We start from the raw sequence: 15,480 nt of genomic DNA, 5'->3' as shown, positions 1-15,480 counted from the left end.
GTTCACCGTCCCAGTGAGAACAGTGACATCAACTACCAGAGATGTCTAAGAAGTGACAATGAAAGCATATCTTTTATCCAGACAGTATCTACAGGAAGGTGCCATTTTGAAATATCAGTGGTAGCTCAGGTAAGTAAAACCAAAAATTGTGCAATATAGCAAACTACCAGAAAACAAAAGCAAGGGCTCCAACTCACAGTTTGTTATTAAGTGTCATCACAGCAATAATTTGTGAAGATCATGACCAATCACACTAACTTTATAGGGCACGCACACACACAGATACACAGACACAGACACAAACACAGACACAGACACACACGCACATGCACCTGAGCACACGCACATACACATAATGTCATCCATGCAGCAAACAAACATAAAGTCATGGTACATCACCATACAACTAATAGAGAATCCAAATAGGTGACATACAGAAATTCAAAACAAAAAAAAAACTAAGAAAGCATTTTAATGAGCTCAGGAATAAATGAAATGATGATAAGGAATACATTACCAAAGAGACTGAAACTATAAAATTACCAAAAATTATTGGAGGACAATGAGAACTTAATAAATGAGATGAAGAATGCAACAGAAAGCATTGGGGTAGAGTGTCTTTGTGGAAGATAGATTAGCAAACTCACCAATACAAAACTAGAAATGATAGGAGAGGGCAGAGATTCAAGATATTAAAAAGTGTGTAAATTCTACAGTAGCCATCAGACTTCATCAGGAAGTGCACATTACAGTGGAATCCTGGAGGGAGTAGAAAGTTAGAAGGCAGCTGATGGTTTATTTAAAGAAGTAATAGTTGATAACCTCCCAAACCTGTGTAAGGAACTAATATACAAGTACGTGAGCCAAGAAAACACCAATAACTTTAAGACAAAGGGACCTCCTTTAAGATACGTCATATGCAAATTGGCAAGTCAATGACAGAGTAATATTTTAAAGGCAGCCAAAAATAGTTATGATAATCTACAACGGAACCCCATTAGGCTATCAGTAGACCTCTGAGAAGAAAACACAGGCCACGGTAAATAACATTAAATTTCAATCATCTAAAATAAGAAATCACTCACCCAAAAATACTTACACAGTTATCACTTAGATATAAAATGAAAATAAAGACTTTACCAGAAAAACAAACCTGAATGTGACAGAAAAACAAAACTAAGAAACCTTATAAGAGGTACAGAAAAGAAGTCTTCTAAGAAATATAAAGTGGCAAAAATGGGCAAAACATTGACCAAAATCCTAAGGAGAGACCACGAGAAATTTGCATCTGTTCATTTGGGTATGTTTTTAAATGCTATTATACCAAATGGATTAAAGAGAGAAAAATAGGAAATCAGGGGCAATAAATATAGATAATTAAACTGGTAACATATTCACAAGAGTAAAAGAAATAATTAGAAATGTAATCATTAAAGGTAAAGAATAAATCAAAACAATATTAAAGGAAGCTTCTATCAGCGGAAAAAGGACTAAATTATACATGAGATGTTTTATTTATAATTGAAGTACAGTACATGTAGTATATTGTGTAGTTTCAGATGTACAGCATAGTTATTCTAATCACTTTGTAGATTATATGCATTATGAATTATTACAATAATTGTAACAAACAATTATTTTGAGATATTGTGCTTTTCCTATTCTTCTTTCAAATTCGATGATCTATACAGATAATCAATGTAGCTTCTCTCCTTTATATATACTACTTTCTATCTGTCAATATTCTTCCGTTAAAATCTCTTTCCCTTCCACTTTGGTAAACAGAAATATTTTCCCATATCTTTGAGTCTGCTTAAGTCTTGTCTATCTAATCTCTTTACCTCTACAACATGTTTCTATCTATCTATCTATCTATCTATCTATCTATCTATTTATCTATCTATCTATCTATCATCTATTTATCTATCTATCTATCTAATTATCTATATATCTATCTATGTATCTATTTATCTATCTCTCTATCTATCATGTATTATCCTTCTATCTATTATTCTGTCATCAATCAATAGAAAGCTATAGATATTTGTACACATATTTTTGTTATTCTTTAGTTTCCACATATAAATAATATTATATACATTTGTCTTTGTCTAAGTTACTCCATTAAGCACATTTTTACTTGGTCCACTCAGGATACTGAAATAGCAATGTGTTATACATTTCCATGGCTGAGTTTTATTCCATTGCATATTTATAGAAACATCATATATTCTTAAGTCCATACTCTACTGTGTACTCGGATTACTTCCCTGTCTTGCATATTATAAACAGTGCTGTTGTGAACATTGGTTCTTCTCAATTTAGGGTGTTTTCCCCAAATTTTTCCTAGGAGAGGTATTACTGGGTCATATGGTAGTTAACTTTTTAGTGTTTAAACAAATCTGAATACTCTTTTCAAAAGAAGTTGTACCAATTTACATTACTACCAAGAGTATACAAGAGATTTCTTACCTTCACATCTTCTGCAACACTTACTATTTGTAGACATTTTGATAATAGCCATTTGACCAGTGTGAAATGGTACCTCATTTTGGTTTTGATTTGCAATTACCTAATAATTAGTAATGTTGAGCAATTTTATCACTTACCTGTTACTCATCTGTATGTTTTCTTTGGAAAAATATTAACTCAGGTACTCTGTTCTTGTTTTTGATTGGATTTTTGTTTTTCACCTTGAGTTGTGTAACCTAAATCCTTGTTACATCTATTAACCTACATCTATTAACCCCTGGTCACTTGCATTGTTTGCAGATATGTTCTCCAATTACACAGGCAGTCTTTTTATTTCATTGATTCTGTCCTAAGCTGTGCATAAATTTTTAAGTTTATTTAGGTCCCACTTGTTTATTTTTGCTTTTGTATCATTTGCCTTAGGAGACTGATATAAGAAAATATTCCTATGATTTTATCCAATAGGGTATCACCTATATTCCCCTCTATCAGTTTTATAGTATCAGGTCTTACATTTAGGTCCTTAATACACTTGGAGTTTATTTTTGTATATGATGTCAGGAAATGCTCTCATTTCATTGTTTTACATGTAGTTGTCCAGCTTTCCCAACACCATCCATTGATGTGACTGTCTTTTATCCATTGTGTACTCTTGCTTCTTTTATCATAGATTCATTGCTCATAAGTGTGTGGAAATATTTCTTGCCTCTCTATCTGTTTTTATTGATTATATCTCTTTGCCAATGTCATACTCTTTTTATTACTGTAGGTTTCGTGTATAGTAAGGTATCTGGGAGGGTTATGCCTCCAGATTTGTTGTTTTTTCTCAAGATCATTTTGGCAATTTTTAATGGTTTCATGTAAGACTTAGAGTTATTTATTTTCTGGTTCTGTGGAAAATACTACAGCTTCGTAACAGGAATTGCCCTATATCTGTAGGATTCTTTGTGTAGTACGGCCATGTTAACAATATTAACTCTTTCAATCCAAGAGCACAATACATCTTTCCATTTCTTTGAATCACTTTTAATTTCTTTGTCAGTGTTTTATAATTTTCAGTGATTAGATCTTTCACATATGTGGTTACATTTATTCCAAGATATTCGGGGGAATGAGGTTTTAAATATTATTGCTTTCAACGTCCATTTTATGGTATCTCATGATTAATGTGTACAAATGCAAGAGACTTCTTTACATTTATCTTGTAACCTGCTCCCTTGATGAAATTATTTATTGTTCATAATAGTCAGTGTGGAGCCCTTAGGACTGTCTATGTAGATTGTTATGCCATCAATACTAGTGACAATTTTGCCTTTTTCTTTCCATTTTGTGTTACTTTATCTTCTTTTTTTTCCTTTTCCTTTCTTCTATTACTATTGAACAGAAGTGGTGAGAGTAGGAATCATTGTCTTGTTCACGAATTTACCCAGAAGTCTTTCACCATTTCCCCTAAGTATTATAATTTGTTATAAATGGCCTTTAGTATGTTGAGAGATGTTCCCATTGTACTCACATTTATGAGAATTCTGATGATGAATGTATGTTTAATTTTGTCAAATGCTTATACTTTGTGTATTGACATGGTCTTGTGAATTTAGTCCTTCCTTTATTTGATATGTGTCATGCTGATTGACTTGTGTATGTTGAACCATCCTTGTGACACTGGAAGGAATCCAACTGATCATCGTGTATAATCCTTTCTATGTATTGCTGGATTCATTTGTTGATGTTTTTCGAGGATTTTTGAATGTATATCATCATTCATCAAGGATATTGGATTTTCATTTTCATTTATTTTTTTGGTAGTGTCTTTGACTGGTTTTGTTAATAGGGTAATGGTGGCCTCATAGAATAACTTTGGGAATATTCGTTCCTCCTTCATTTTCTAAAATAGTTTGTGAAAAGGGGTTTTAGTGAAGGAATCCAGGCATTTTGTTGAAGGGGTGTTTTTAAAATTATACATTTTATTTAACTTATAATGATGGCTCTTTTCATGTTCTCAATTTTCTCTTTATTCAGTGTTGGCGGGCTGTACTTTTCTAGAAATTTGTCTATTTCTTTTAGGTCGTCCAGTTTGTTGTCACATAACAGCTCATAGTGCTTCCATAATCTTTTTTTGTATTTCTGTAATAAGAGATATTATTTCTACTCTTTCATTTCTTATTTTATTTGGGTCCACTCTATGTATTTCTTGATAAGCCTGGCTAAATGCTTACCTGTTTGTTAATATTTTTAAAAAAAATGTAAAGCTTTTGATTTTATGATTTGTAATTTGATTTTCAAATATTATTTTATTTATTTTCAACATAATGATTAAATATTTCTCCTTCTACTGCTTTGGGTTTTGCTTGTTCTTATTTCTTGTTCTTTTGGGTGGCATGCTTTGTCCTTTCTATGAGGTTTTTCTTGTTCCTTGTAGAAGTCCTGATTTGTTCTCAACTTCCCTCTTAGATTTGTCTTTGGTGCATCCCATACATTTTATGAAGTTGTGTTTTCAGTGTAATTTGTCTCCAGGTATGATTTTATTACCTCTTTGATTTCATCATTGACCTTGTTTTATTTTATTTTTTTAATTAATGTGTTTTAACTTCATGTTTGTGCTTTTCCTATTCTTCTTTCAAAAATTCATGCACAGTTTCTTACTTTTGTGTATTGAAAAATACTTGCTGTAACCTATATTTGCTTAAAGATCCTGAGGCTCATTTCATGACATAATATGTGGTTAATTCCTTAGAAAACATCCTGTGCACACTTGAAAACTTTATGTATTCTGATTTTCTGATGCAGTGTCCAATATCTAGCTTAGGTTCAAATGATCTAATATGATATTAAGATCTCTGTTTCCTACAGATATTCTTTCTGGATGATCTGGCTATCAGAATAGTGAGGTGTTAAACTCATCTTCTGTTATTATTTTATAATGAATTAATTCTTTCATGTCTACTAAAACTTCTTAGGATCTATTTTTTTGGGTCCATATACAATTTAATGAGTGTAATACCCTATTTTAATATTGATCTGTTTTTCTTTATATACTCTCAAATTTTTCATTTTGGTCCCTCTTTTAAAATGTATTTTGCATGAGTTGAGCATTGCAACCTGCATTTTCTTTTCATTTCCATGGGATATCTTTTCCAGTTATTTCCAAACTATGTATATCTTCCACCATAAAGTGAGAATTTTTTGGGGGGAGATAAAGATGGTGGAGTAGAGAGATGCTCGTAGCTCACCCTTTCCCACAAATGCACCAAGACTCACATCCACAATCCCACTCAGCTAACCAGAGAACCTGCAGAACTCTGACAGAACATTTTCCTCTTCAATAGATAAAGATGTGAAAAATCCAGTAGGAGAAAAGTAAGAAAGAAAGAAGAAAAGGCAAAACAGATTGGGACAGGTCAGACAGGGAGGGAGCAGCAAAGAAGGACTGGTGCTCATTCCCTGTGTCTCTCCTCTCCAACTGAGAGATTGGCAGGATGGTGGGGGAGACTCCAAGTCTTGGACATGTATGTAGTATAAGTTGACTAGCAGAACTAAGTTAAACAGGCACAGAGGATCCCTGTGACACTCAGCAGAAAATGCAGCCCAGAAGCTGGGGGCAGGGCCATGCTGCCCGACCCGGGTGGTAGATGGGGATGGCTGCACTGCATTGGCCCAGGGAAATGAAGTTGTCTTTGTGTCATGGCTGTGGGTGCACAGGGCAGAACAACATGGGCCCTCCATAAAACAACAGAGCAGATGTGCCCTATGGGTGGAAGGGTGCATTCCCCATCTCTGAATTTCCAAAAAAGTTTCTAGGTGAAGAGAGCTGGGGCTCAGACACAGCCACCATACCCTCTGGTGGTTTAAACCCATGTGGCAGCGGGGACAAAACCTGCATCTACACCTAAGGAATTAGCAGCCTCAAGGACCAGTCCGAGACTTGTCTACAGCCAGAGGCATATTGAATACTTCTGTCCGGTTCCTCAGAGAACTTGTCGGACAAAAGAATCATGGAGCTGGTTTTTGGCCCAGACCAGGGGCAGGGATGTTCCTCAGTCTTCCCTGAACCCACTTCTTTTGTGCAAACCCTAGGCAGAGTACACAGTGGAACAGAGAAGCAGAGTGATCGGCAACCGTAGGTAGAGGTTGGCCCCTCAAATTTTGGGCAGGAATACAGCCCCTGACCATGGTGCTGGAGAGGGCATGATGCCCAATCCTGCCTAGACAGTCTGCAACATCTGACTGCAGCATCGGGCAGGGCATTTACAAGCCAGCCCAGAGTAAGGAGAACTTCATCAGCCCCAGTGTTGGGTGTAGGAGCGATCTGCTTACTGACATGCCCTGGGAGCAGCACAGATGAGGGCTCCAAAGGAGGGTCCCTGGAAACAACAAACTGAGCTTCCAAATCAGGATGAAAAAAGAAAGACTTCACATTAAAAGTTCACAGTCTCCAGGAGGACACTGACCACCCCCTTGTATTAATCAGTTTTTACCAGTTCCATTTTCTATTACCCTCTTAATTTTTACTTCTTAGGCAATTATAATTACCCCCATTTTAATCCCTTTGAAACTTTTAAAAATATTTTTATTATTATTATTTTTCAAAACTCTGCTTCAAATCCATTTTGTATTATTCATTATACAATGTCTTCAAATCTTTATTTCTCCCTTCTTTAAAATTCTTTATCTCTCTCTCTTTTTTGTCTTTTCTAAGATGTATAGCTACATAGGCATTAGGTAGATTAAACTCCTTTAATACCACAGTAGATAACTGATACTCCAAAATCCACAGTGCCAGAGAGGAAGGAGTAAGACAAAGGAGAAGAGAAACAATTCCCAATTAAAGAACAGAAGAAATCCCCTGAAAGTACGATCAGTGAAATAGACATTGATAGCCAAATAATTCAAGATTTCAAAAATGGAGTGATCTAAGTACTGATGGAAATAAAAGAGATAGTGTTTAGAGATACAAAATATGTCAAAAATTAAATGGAAGCTATAAAGAAGAGACGAGTAGAACAGGTAAACCCGTTGACTGAGATGAAGAATGATTTAAAGTGTAGCAAATCTGACTAGATAATGCAGAAAAATGAATTAGTGACTGAGAAGACAGGACAATAGATAGCACCCAATCAGAAGACCTACAAGAGAAACAATGAGAAACAAATGAAAAAAGCCTAAGGGACCTATGGAATAATACAAAGCATGCCAATCTTGGCATGATAGAAGTCCCAGAAGGGGAACAATGATTAAAGGGAATTGCAAAAGTTTTTGTAGAAATCATGACTGAGAACTTCCGAAACTTAAAGTTGGAATCAGATATTCAAGTACAGGAAGCTCACCGTGTGCCAAACAGGAAGAAAACAAATACACCCACACCAAGACATATAATTAAGATGGCCAGAATCAAGGATAAAAAATGATCCTAAAGACAGCAAGAGAATAGTAAAGTGTGAGTTACAAGGGAATCCCCATAAGCCTTACAGCTGATTTCTCTGCAAAATACTACAGCCCAGAAGGGAGTGAAAAGATATATTCAAAGTCCTGAATGAGAAAAATTATATACTGTAGGATACATTGACGAGTAAAGTTGTTCTTTTTGGTAGAAGTAGAAATAAAGGATTTCACAGACAAGAAAAAGCTTCAAGAGTAATCAACACTAGACCCATGCTAAAAGAATTATTGAAAGGTCTTCTCTAAAAAGAAAAGCTGCAAGATGCTACAGAAATGTGAAACTCACAGCTAGAAAGGTGATAATTCATGAATTACAAATAAAATAAACACAAAATTTTAAAAGAAGACATACAAATCATTCAGAGTGGAGATGGAGGCAAGAAAATAGAGAATTTCTTTTTTTTTTGGTCTTTCATTTTAAAATTTTTTGTTTTCGGTAGGATGGGTTTGAGATCATCTAACTATCCGTTTAATAAAAACACTTATAGTAAAGGTCTAATGGACTTATATATAAGGGTAACAAGAAGACAAAAACTTATCACAGAGTCATTAAAACTAAATAAAATTCATGATAAAACAAAGGAAAATGACCGAACCAAAAAAGGAAGATGAAACGAACAAAGAGGAAACACCAAATCAACTGCAAAAATAAGGTAAATTTGGCAATAAACACAAGCCTATCATCAATTATTGTAAATGTTAATGGACTAAATGCTCCAGTCGAAAGTCATAGAGTGGCAGGCTGGATAATAAAGCAAGAACATTCAATATGCTGAATACAAGACTCCCACTTCAGAGAGGACACATATAGATTGATAGTGAAAGGATGGAAAAGGGTATTCCATACAATTGGAAAAACCAAAAAACAGTTGTTGCATTACTGATTTCAGACAAAATAGTCTTTAAAACAAAGGCCATAAAGAAAATAAAGAAGGACATTTTAAAATGATTTAAGGAGTGATACAATATGAGGATAGCACACTCGTTAATACATATGCATCAAATACAGGAGCACCTAAGTACATAAAATAATAACTAACAGATATAAAGGGGGAGTCCCAATTGAAGATTTCAACATTGCATTAACATCAACGGACAGACCATTGAGACAGGGAATAAATTAGTCAACAATAAAATTAAATAATACAAAAGAAATTTTACACTTGGTGGATATTTTCAGAACATTGCAACCCCCCCAAAATAGGATATACATTCTTTTCAAGTGCACGTGGAATATTTTCCAGGATTCATGATGTACTTTGGCACAAAAGAAAATCAGCAATTTTAAGAAGATAGAAATTACCTAAAGCATCTTTACTGACCACAATGCCATGAAGCTAGAAATCAACAATAGAGAAACACAGGAGAACCAAAGAAATCATGGGGATTAAATAATATGTTATTCAAAAACTTATGGGGCAATGAAGAAATAAAAGCTGAAATGAAAAAGTACCTTGAGACGAAAGAAAATGAAAGAAAAACCAGACAAAATTTATGGGACACAACAAAAGCAGTGCTGAGAGGGGAGTTTAAAGCGATACAGGCATTCCTCAAAAAAGAAGAACAAACAAAAATAAACAATTTAACCCACCAGCAGAATGAAGTAGAAAAACAAGACCAAATAAACCAAAAGGCAGCGGAAGGAAGAAACCATCAATATTGGGGAGGAAATAAAAAAAAAAGAGATTAAAAAGACCATAGGAAAAAAGTCAACCAAACCGAAAGCTGCTATGTCCAAAAAGTAAGTTAATTCGACAATCCTCTGGCCAAACTCAAAAAGAAGAAAAGAGAGAGAGCACAAATTAGCAAAATAAGAAAGGAGAATGGAGAAATTACAACAAAAAAACCCATAAAAACAGAATATCATACGAGAATATTATGAACACTATATGGAACCAAATTTTATAAGCTAGAAGAGATGGACAAGTTTCTGGACATACTGTCCACCAACAATGAATCAACATGAAACTGACCCTTTGAACAAACAGCACTAGAAATGAAATCAATATAGCAATATAAAACCTCCATACAAATAACAGTCCAGGACTGGATGGATAAGCTGAGGAATTCTACCAAACAATCATAGAAGAACTCATACTAGTCCTTCTCAAACTCTTCCAGAAGATTGAAAACAAAGGAACTCTCCCAAAGAAATTCTATGAAACCACAACCACCCTGAAACCACAACCAGGCAAAGACACTACCAAAAAAGAGGATTATTGGCCACAATCACTGATGAAAACAGACACCATAATCCTCACCAAAATAGTAGCAAATAGAATGCAACAACACAGAAAAAAAGATTATATATCATGACCAAGTGGGGATTATGCCAGGGACACAGTGGTGGTTCAACTTATGCAAATCAATCAATGTAATACAGCACATCAACAAGAGAAAGGACCAAAACCACATGATCATCTCAATAGATGCATGGAAAGCATTTGATAAAATTCAACACCCACGTATGATAAAAACTTTCACCAAAGTGTTCATAGAGGCAATATATCTCACCATCATGAAAGCTATAGATAACAAACCTACAGCCAGCATAGTACTCAAAGGTGAGAAAGTCAAATTCTTCCTGCTAAAATCTGGGACAGGAAAAGGATGCACACCATCATGACTCCTACTCAAGATAGTCTTGGAAGTCCTAGCCACAGCAATCAAATAAGAGAGAGAAGTAAAAGGGATGCAAATTGGAAAGAAGAGATAAAAGTCAAACTATATGCAGATAATAAGTTACTATTTATAGAAAACCCTTCAAGATTCAGAATGAATTTACTACAGCTGATTAAAGAAGTCAGCAAGGTAGCAGGTTACAAGATTAACATATAAATATCAGGTGGCATTTCTTAACGCTAATGATTCAGATAATACTATAGATCTACAGTCAACATGACAGCACTGTATTGGTAGATAAACATACATATAGGCCAATGGCACAGTATAGAGTGCCTAGAAATGAACCCAAAAACGTTTGGTCAATCAATCTTAGACAAAGGAGGCAAGAAATTACAATAGAAAAGGGATAGACACTTCAGCGACTGGTGTTTGGAAAACTGGAAAGCAGCATGAAATTCAATGAAGCTAGAACACTCCCAATGAAGCTAGAACACCATACACAAATATAAACTCAGAATGGATCAAAGACTTAAACATAAGACAAGATACACTAAACCACCAAGAGGAAAATATAGGTAAAACATTATCTGACATAAGTCTCGAAAATTTTCTCGTAGAAGAAATAAAAGCAAGAAAAAACAAATGAGACCTAATGAAACCTAAAAGCTTCTGAACAGTAAAGAAACCGGAAGTAAAACAAAAAGACAGACAACGGAATGGGAAAAAATAATTGCAAATGAAACCAACAAAGACTTGATCTCCAGAGTATATAAGCAGCTCATCCAACTGAATAAGAAAAAATAAACAACCCAATCCAAAATTGGGCAGAAGACATAAACAAGCAATTCTCCAAGTAGGACATACAAATGATCAAAAGGCACATCAGAAAATGCTCAATAACACTTATTATCAGAGAAATGCAAATCAAAACTGCAATGAGGTATCACCTCACACCAGTCAGAATGGCCATCATTTAAACATCCACAAATAACAAATGCTGGAGAGGCTGCGGAATAAAGGGAACCATCATTCAGTGCTGGTGGCAATGCAGTTTGTTGCAGCCCCTTTGGAAAACAGGATAGAGATTCCTCAAAAGCCAAGGAATAGACTTAGCATATAACCCAAGAATCCTGCTCCTGGGCATAAATCCAGGTGGAACCCTACTTCAGGATGACACCTGCACATCAATGTTCATAGCCAGCACTATTTACAATAGCCAAGACATGGAAACAGCCTAAATGTCCATTGACAGTTGACTAGATAAAGAAGAGATGGTATATTTATATTATGGAATAGTAGTCAGACTTATAAACTGACAACATAAGGCCATTTTCAGCAACATGGATGCTCCTGAAGAAAATCAGTCTAAGTGAAGTAAGCCAGAAAGAGAAAGAAAAATACCATATGAGAAGGCTCATGTGTGGAATCTAAAAACAATTTCAAACCAAACAAAAAATGCAGAAATACAAAACAGAAATAGACTCGCAGGCAGAGAATACAAAGTTTTGGTTGCCAAGTCAGTGGGGTGTGGAAATAGATATGCTGGGATGTTAAAATTGTAAAATAGATAAACAGGATTGTACTGTATAGCACAGGGAAATATATAAAACTTCTTAAGGCTGCTCACGGGGAAAAATGGGACAGCAAATGTTCATTGTAATTAAAAAATTGTGTTCTAAAATGGAATTTGGAGACAACTATTTAAAATGATTAAAAATTAAAAAAAAGTTAAAAAAAATGACCCTAAATATTACAGGTGTAAATATAAATTAGAGAGAAAAACAACTATGCCAAAGAGCAGTAAAATCATAGATTTTGTTTTTGGTTTCTTCTTAAGATATGCAGAATCAAAAGACTTCTAGCCAGGTGCATCATGAAGAAAAGAGACATGCTTCAAAGAAAAAAAGTCAAAAATAAATGTGGAGAAATAACAATTGTTCCCTCAGATATACAAAAAAGCGATCATTTTGTCAACTCTTACATGCCAATAAACTGGACAACTCAGAAGAAATAGACATATGTGTAGAAAGAGACAGAGATAAGGAGAAACAAATAATTTGAACAAATTCATTAATAGAACAAAGAAAGAATCTGCATTAAAAAATCGTTAAGTAGAAGTGCAGATTTAAACATCTCCAGTGGAAAATATACAAAGCAGGACTTATACTCTTCTAAACATTCAAAAATAGTGAAGATGTAGGACACTCACATATTAATTCTGTGAAGCATTCATCACCCTGATAGCAGAGCCAACAAACAAAGTACAGGCAAAGAGAATTTCAAGCCAATATCTTTGATTGATATAGATTCAAAAATTCTTAAAAATATTATTAGCAAACTAAATCCAGCAATACATAAAATGAATTATACATCATGATAAACTTTACTTCATTGCAGGGTCATAAGAGAGGTGGAACATACATGAAATCAATCAGTTTGATACATCACATTAACAAAAGAAAAAGGGAAAATGACGTGGTCATCACAATAAATTGATAAAAAACATTTCACAAACTTCATCTTTTATTCATTAAAATAGCAGCAACAACACCAACAACAACAACAAAAAAAAAAATCAGAAAATACAACAACAACAGAAAACTCTTACCAAAGTAGGATTCAGGAAGTATATCTCAACATAAATAAAGTCATTAATAACAGACACACAGACAACATAATATGCAAAAGTGAATAACTGAAAAGCAAATTAAGGAATAAGAAAGGAATGCCCACTCCCACCATTTCTATTAAACACAGTACGGGAAGAAACTAGCAACAGCAATTGGAGAAGACAAAATTTATTCAAGTTGGATTGAATGAAGAGAAACTGTTATCAATTTAGATGACATGATAATCTATATAGAGAACCCTAAAGATTCTCCACACCAAAACAACTAAAACTAATAGAGACATTTAGCAAAGTAGCATGATTCATGATTAATATACCAAAACAGTCACATTTCTTTACACTAACAATGAAATACTCCATAATTTTAAAAATCCATATGAAATTAGATCAAAAAATGAAAAATCTATGAAAAAACCAAGATAATAAAATCTATAGGACACTGATAAATAAATTTGAAGGTGATGCAAAGAAATGGAAAGAAATCTCAAGGTCTTAGTTTAGAGGAATTAATATTGTTAAAATATACTTACTACAAAAGATGTCCACAGATATAAAGTGATTCAGATCGATATACATGATATTTTGCACAGAAATTAAAACAATCTTAAGATTTTTATGGAACTGCAAAAGTACCAGTACTGCAAAAGAAACAATGAGGAAAAAGAACAAAGTTGGGGTCATAACACATATCCCCCCCAGATTTCAGACTATATTACAAAAACAGTAATCAAAACAGCACAATAATGGAAAAAGAACAAATATCTATATCACTGGAACAGAACACAACTAAACTATGACAAAGGAAACAAAAATATACAATGCCAAAAAGACACTCTTCAGCAAGTGATGTTGAGAAAGCTAGACAGCTACATGTAAATAAATGAAATTAGAACACTCCCTCACACTGTACAAAAATAAACTTAAAATGTTTTAAATATCTGAATCTAATACATGACACAATAAAACCCCTGGAATCTAACATAGGCAAAACAAGACATAAATTGTAGCGAAATTTTCTTATGTCAATCACCCAAGCTGAAAAGTATAAAAGCAAAATAAACAAATAGGTCCTAATTAAACTTAAAACCTTCTACACAGCAAAATAAACAATATGAAAAGATGAAATTCCAAATGAGAGAAAACATTAGGAAATAATGCAATCAACAAAAGTCTGATTTCTAAAATACACAAATCTTTCATACAACTCCATTTCAAAAATCTACATACAACTCAGCCAGAAAATGAGCAGAACACAATTTTCTAAAGAAGGCACACAGATGAAAATCAGAGACATAAAAACATGCTCACAAAGCTAATCATTATACAAATGCAAGACAAAAATAAAATAATGTTTTACCTCACACTAGTGAGAAGGGCCATCATCAAAATGTCTACAAATAATAAAGCCTGGGGAAGTTGTGGAGAAAAAGGAACTCTCCAACGCTGTTGGTGGGAATGAATATTGGTGCAACAACTTTGGAAATAGTATGGAAGTTTCTTTAAATAATTAAAATAAACCTATCATATGACCCGGCAATTCCACTCCTGGGGATATAAAACATAAACCCTGAAAACAAAGAATCCTAGGGTAAAACATAAGAAGTACACTCTGACATTGGACTTAAATTGATTCTACATATGTCTCCTCTGGCAAGGGAAGCAGAAGCAAAACTAACAAAATATGATTGTATCATTCTAAACAGATATACACTTCAGAAGAAATGATTAATAAAATGAAAAGTCAACCAACACATTGGGAGAATATATTTGAATATGATATTTTCCAATTAAGTGTCAATATCCAAATATATGGCAAACTCTTACCCCAAAACAACAACAAAAAAGACCAAACAATCCAATTAAAAAAATGTCCGTAGGAACTGAATAGATAGATCTGAATCAATTAACTGTAGAAAACATACAGTTGGCTAAATGACACATGAAAATATGTTCAGAGTTATAAATTATTAGGAAAGTCATAACCCAAAAATGAAACAAGACCTCACAATTGTCAGAAGGTTGTCATCAAAAAAAAATTAATATATGTTGGTGAGATTGAGGAGAAAAGGATCACTGTGGACAATGTTGATAGGAATGCAAAGTATTGTTTCCATTGCATATATACATAAAATTTATTCATCCATTTTTCTATCAAGGGATATTGAGTTTGTAGGCTCCTGTCTGAAGCCTCTAGAGAATAAGCCCATGGGCTGAACTGATAATCAATTTGTGAGGAATGTCACACATCCAGGCTGGATAAGAAATGGCCTGATCATTGCATCCAGTATGGATGGCTGGAGAACCTATGCTGGGTAAGA

Source organism: Vicugna pacos, unplaced genomic scaffold, assembly GCF_048564905.1.
Source record: "Vicugna pacos unplaced genomic scaffold, VicPac4 scaffold_20, whole genome shotgun sequence".
NCBI lineage: Eukaryota > Metazoa > Chordata > Mammalia > Artiodactyla > Camelidae > Vicugna > Vicugna pacos.
This window is presented reverse-complemented; position numbering follows the sequence as displayed.